The sequence below is a fragment of the Drosophila arizonae genome, chromosome X (genome assembly GCF_054131065.1).
Source record: "Drosophila arizonae isolate 15081-1271.41 chromosome X, UAZ_ARI_1.0, whole genome shotgun sequence".
Lineage (NCBI taxonomy): Eukaryota > Metazoa > Arthropoda > Insecta > Diptera > Drosophilidae > Drosophila > Drosophila arizonae.
In genome coordinates, this window is record NC_142927.1 from 35,389,930 (window position 1) to 35,396,642 (window position 6,713).

At 38.1% G+C, this 6,713-nt stretch overlaps 1 protein-coding gene across 3 annotated transcripts in view; it reads left to right on the forward strand.

The window, feature by feature from the left end:
- Positions 1 to 6,713, forward strand: part of Stim (stromal interaction molecule) — a 181,253-nt gene that overhangs the window by 334 nt on the left and 174,206 nt on the right. The window contains exon 1 of one of the 3 annotated variants that reach the window (XM_089474773.1): positions 234 to 354. The exons of the other annotated variants lie outside the window; for them this stretch is intronic. The gene's annotated coding sequence lies outside the window, so the exon portion shown is untranslated. Of the gene's footprint in view, positions 1 to 233; positions 355 to 6,713 lie in introns of those variants that run through there. 3 annotated transcript variants of the gene reach the window in all.

Genomic DNA, 6,713 nt, shown 5'->3' on the forward strand with positions numbered 1-6,713 from the left:
GGAGCTTACATTTGTTTTCAATTAAGCAATATCAACCTTATGTATACACATATGTATATAAATTTTGGTTATTATGGTCTACAATTGAGTTATATTTATTCGTTCAACCCATTCAAAATATATATTCAAAGTGTTTTTGTGCAAATGTATACAAATACCAAAGGGAGGCGTGGCAATCCCGTTCAAATTTATTAATGTACATATATGTGTATGTGTTTTTTTTTTAATCTAAGCTGAGTCTATCTAATCGTGTCCATGTGTTCCCCTGAGGGCCTGCCAATTCAAATAAACGCAGTGAAATCGTTTTGGACAAAAGCTGGGATCTTCAAATTATATACATACATATGTACAAATGTATGTATTTACACTGTATATAATGTTTTCGTAAAGCAACTTTTTTCTTTGGGTGCTAATAAAACACAGTTTGCGTCACTAAAAATCGCACAATCGTAATATGCATTCTTTAGAGTATAAATAGGGTGACCATCCGTCCTGGAATTCCGGGACATGTCCCGCTTCTGGAGGTAATGTCCCGGTATCCCGACCTGACACGAAATTGTCCCGGTTTTCAGCGTTTCGATAAAAAACAAGTAGGAAAGCTCTAGTCGAGATTGCTCGACTACGAGATCCCCTGAACCCCTGGAGTGTTAGCTATTTCAATAATTTTTCGCGTCTTTCAGCTTACACAAGAAACACGCACACACACACACACACACACACACACACACACACACACACACACACACACACACACACACACACACACACACACACACACACACACACGCACGCACGCACACACAGGCATACATACACACACATACACACACACACACACACACACACACACAGGCATACATACACACACCCACACACGCACACACACACACACACACACACACACACACACACACACACACACACACACACACACACACACACACACACACACACACAAACATACACAAACATTTACATACATATACACACACAAGCATAAACACGCATGGGCTGCAGTGTGCGCTTACTATGATAACTTAATTGTTTAACTTAACTTTTTTCGTGGACCTGCGATCTTCATGAAACTTAGATTATGATAACAACATGGATATGCATGTAATTGCCAAAGCACAAGTCTCTAGTATTTGAAATACGCTTTTTACAAAAGTGTGGGTGAGGGGGTGAATTTAAGGGTGGGGGGTAAATTTTAACAAAAACCGAAATTGAATAAATTTCATATAAGCATACATTAAAAGTTTGGAGACTCTAGCAATAAAGGTGTAGAAGATATAATTTTATAACTGGTTTTCGATAAGGTTTTTTATCGATAAAAAAAGATCGGGATGAGTTATCGATTTTTAATGATAAACTTGATATGCGCGCTGCAATTACGGACATTTTGAAAAAAAATTTGAAGTCTCTAGCTCTTATATCTTCTGAAATCGACGCGTTCATACATACGGACAGACGGGCAGACGGACGGACGGACAGACGGACAGACAGACAGACGGACAGGGCCAAATCAACTCAGCTCGTCGCCCTGATCAAGAATATGTATACTTTGTGGGGTCTGCCACGCCTCCTTCTGCCTGTTACATACATTTCAACAAAACCATTATACCCTGATTTCCCATTGAAAATGGGTTCAGGGTATATATACACAAGACACACACACGCACACACACACACACGCATACACACACAGGCATACACACACACGCATAAACACGCATTGGTTGCAGTGGTGGCTTACTAAAGGAACTTAATTGTTCAATAACTTTTCTTGTGGTTGTAGTTTCTTCATGAAACAGATTATGATTATAACATGGATATGCATGTATTTGCCAAAGCACAAGTCTCTAATATTTGAAATACGCCTATTACAAATGTGACGGTGAGGGGTGAATTTTGACAAAAAACGAAATTGTATAAAATGCATATAAGTATACATTTAAAATTTGGAGACTCTAGCTATAAAGATGTAGGAGATATAAATTTATTACTGGTTACACGGACCTAGGAAACAAATTTCAAGTCTCTAGCTCTTATATCTTCTGAGATCGACGCGTTCAAACATACGGACAGACGGACGGACGGACAGACGGACAGGCCAAATCAACTCAGCGCGTCACCCTGATCAAGAATATATATACTTTGTGGGGTCTGCCACGCCTCCTTCTCCCTGTTACATACATTTCAACAAAACCATTATACCCTGATTTCCCTTTGAAAATGGGTTCAGGGTATACAAATTAAATTTCTTGTTTGGTTCACTTGCACAGAACTAAAATATAAATATAGGCACGAATTTTCGTCAAAAAAGTATTGGCACACACTATGTTCTAGCTTATGCTTTCGTTGCTACAACCGTAAACTACCGTTATTTTTCATTCCTTTTACACATCGCTTCGTTTTGGTTGTTGCACGTTTTTGCAATAAATTCTAATCGAAAATTTAAGAGAGCAAGAGAAAAATGGCTAGAGGTGCAGAAATTTCTTTGGAAATACGGAAATTAATCATTAAACTGTATTAAGAGAATAAATCTTATCGTGAAATTGGCACTCTTGTAGACAGATCATGGTCTAGTGTGAGAAATATTATTATGCATTACACACAAACGGAAAAAATAGCTCCAGTACGCAGATCAGGCCGGTCTAAAATATTAACAGAATGCCAGGAACGGATTGTGGTGTTCACAGTTGCCCAAAATCCACATACTTCGGCTGTGAAATTATGCGAGAGCCTACAGGGATCTTTTGACAGTAATTTCACCCCACAAACTGTTCGAAATACCCTGCATAATGCCGGGTATCATGGTCGTGTTCCTAGGCGCAAGCCTTTTATTTCGAAGGTGAACAAGAAAAGGAGGCTATAGTTCGCTAAACAACACATAAATCAGCCGGATTCATTTTGGAACACAATTATTATAGTGAAGAATCTAAATTTAATCCCTTTGGGTCTGATGGAGCGCAAAAAATTTGGCGGTAACCTATGAAGGAGCTTCAGGAAAATAGCTTGCTCAAAACTATTAAGCACGGTGGAGGCAATGTGATGGTTTGGGGGTGTTTTGCTGCTTCTGAAGCTGGAAACTTGGTATTTATTGATGACCCTATGGACAAACATTCTCAAAGAGATTTTAAGTCCAAGTCTTCAAAAACTAGGTCTCAGTGGCACCGATTGGCACTTTCAACAAGATAATGACCCAAAACATTCGTCATATCTTGTGCAATCCCCAATCACCGGATTTGAATCCCATTGAGCACGTATGGCACCTGTTGGAAAGGAAGATCCAATCTCACCGAATAACTTCGAAGAATTCTCTAAAAGAGGCCCTACGCGCTGAGTGGGCGAAAATCACTACTTTTGAAACGTCAAGGCTAATAAGTAGCATGAAGAGACGTTTGCAGGCAGTTATTAAGTCAAACCACTGACCAAACAACACATAGACTAGACATGTAGAGCAACGTTTTTCCACGCCGCAACATCTGTCTAGCAGGTCCCGGCCAACTTCGCTCGGCTTGGTATTGGCTGGCTCGGGTAATGAAATCAGTGCACTCTAAGCGCGCAAACGAAATGCTTTGCGTTTTTTGTCTTACTCTCCCTCTCTCTCTCTAACTCTCTCTCTCTGTGGGCTCTCAAATCATGAAGCTCAGCAGCGCACAAAAATTGAAATTTCTTCGCGACGGTCCCACCTCTTTTCTTTTGAGTAAAGAGTGTACCGAAATCTTAAAATCGTTTTCGACATTCATGCAAACAAAATGTTAGCGTATCGATATATATTTATGGGAAGGGTATGAATGCGTTGAGGCGCATAAAGAATAGGATCTCGCGACGGGCATGCACACACACACTTGTAGTCCCTTGCCACATGTATGAGCATTTGTGACCTGCGTGCGTTACTCTTGCTGCTTGTAGCAATTTTAAAGCCCAGCATTTGCATTTGGTCGGTCTTACGGACTGTCATAACCACTTTACACAGATGTACTATGTATGAACATACATAGGTATGTACATAAGTACATTTATATACACTGCGCGTCATCAGGTTAGCGCCCCCCTTTACACTCAACCTCAAAGCTAAATAAAATCTAAAATATCAGAGCTCCATATTTGAAATTTTTTTACATTATACTCCATTTATTTATCTTTAAAATACAAAAAGAATGGCTACTGTAACAATAAGGATTATTTTTAAATAATTTTTTTTGTAAAATGTACGAAAAACATGTAACAAAAATTTGGTCATCAGATTAGCGCCCCCTGCGCTAAATTCATTATATTTAAGTTAATGACCAAAAATAACACCGTATTTTAAGCTATTATTATTTTTAAGTAATATTAGTAGTGCGTAGTGCCGTTTTTTGTTTGAAATTACTTCAAAAATTCGATTAGGAGTGGAATTATAAAGTTGTTCAATATTATTCAAGGATATGGTTGGCCAAGCGTGTTCAGTACCTTCGATTAACTCTGTCTTTGCACTATAATGCTTTCCGGACTCATATACTTCCTGACCAACCATCCCCAGACGTTTCCAATGATATTAAGGTCGAGTGAGTATGGTGGCCACTCCATGAGATCAATTTTTTGGCCCTGAATCCAGGACTTCAGGGATTTGGATTTGGATTTGGATTTGGAGCATTATCATGCTGGGAAATCTAATGCCGGTTTTCAGACAGGTTATAGAAATGCGGAACAGCAGTTTTAAACACGGTGTTATAGTCCTATGCGTTCATGCGCGATGTCAAAAATTGAAGCTTACAAGCGCTGTAGTAAGATATTGCACCCTACATCAATACCACACCACCCCCCTGCCGCAAGAGCTTAGCCACCATTCCAAATAATGTTCTTCTATGCGCAGGTCATGAATATAATAAATTTAGCCATCAGTTCCTTCCAAGTTCAATTTTTCTCATCAGAAAAGCCAACATGCTGCCATTGGATAGACCACGTCATGTTCGCCCGGCCAAAATTAATGCGTATTTCTTTTCTCAGCATATCGACTGGTGTCTTTTTTTTTACATTCTGTTTCTTTAGGTAATTAACTTTCCTTATTGCTCTTTGGACCGTTGATAAGCTCGTCTTAACACCGATTTTATCCCTAATCTTGGTGGTCGATTCATGGGAATTCGAAGCTTCTCGAACTAATGCTCTTCTATTTCCTTCTGAAATCTCTTGATTATTGCCGCTTATATAGTTTTTTCCATAGTTTTCCCTATTTGTAAGAAAATTGCCACTTAGTTTTCTGTTTTTTTCCTGTTTTTTCAGCAATTTTATGGTTACATAGTCTAGACTCAAAGTATGCCTCAATCTTCAAAGATAAAACTTTTTCTTTACCCATACTATAAATATATTGAATACTTTGAGCTTCACAAAAAATTTGGTGAGTGTAATTGCCAAAATAAGCAAGATAATTACAATTGCATTTGGGGGCGCTAATCTGATGACGCAAAATAAGTGCACACATTTTTTGCGAAAATAGAAAAGAATAGAAAATAAAACATAACGGGTTTTCACTCGCGCTTTTTTTTGGTATGAGAGACATCTCATATGATGATAATTAATTAAAAAAAAAAAAAAACCAAGAAGCTGCGTGCAATAGGCAAAGAGAAAAACGTAAAAGAAAACAAGTAAGAAAACTCTAGTCGAGAGTGCTCGACTAGATACTACCCTGAACCCAACAAATAAAAATGCTCATTTAGTATGGCTGAAATTTCACTTTCGATGTATTTAAAAATATAAATAAAATACCAAACTCATTTAATAAAATATAAAAATATTTTGAAATAATTAAAAAAAATTAACATCAGTTGCATCGACCGGGATTCGAACCGCGACTCCTCGGTCGAGCGTCATGCTGCTAACACACTAGGCCACCTCACTCCTGCTATTGACGCTGGCAAAACTCAAATAGATTCACTGCTGCAGCGCCATCTACCAAAACTAAATGAAACTAACTGCTGATGTGATTCTAAGAATCTGCTAGAATAACCAAACTATTAAAAACGCACATAAAGTATAGTTAAAATTTCAATTTCGGTGTATTTAAAAATATAAATTAAATAGAAAACGTATTTATGAAAATATAAAAATATTTTGAAACAATTAAAAAAAAAAAACATCAGTGTTGCACCGATCGGGATTCGAACCGCGACTTCTTGATCGAGCGTCATGCACCTAACACACTAGGCCACCCCACTCCTGCTGGTGGCGCTGGCAAAACTCAAATAGATTCACTGCTGCAGCGCCATCTACCAAAACTAAACGAAACTAACAGCTGATGTGATTCAACGAATGTTTTTGTTGTAGCTGCTGCACGTGCGTTTGTTAATTGGCCAAATATTTGATTATTTTTTATTAATTTTTGACTGAACGGAATTTAATGAAACTTTCAGCATATGATCTACATATTATATTGAATATTTGAGAAATTTGAAAAAAGAAAAATCATTCACAATTAGCTATAGAGGCACCTGATTTGAACTTGAATGTTTTTACTCGATAAAAACATAACGGGATGATTTATCGAATTTTAAAAGCAAACTCGACGTCCGCGCTGTATATACGGTCATTTAAAAAAAAAATTCAAGTCTCTAGCTCTTATATCTTCGGAAATCGACGCGTTCAAACATACGGACAGACGGACAGACGGACAGACGGACGGACGGACAGACGGACAGACGGACAGACAGACAGACGGACAGGGCTAAATCGAC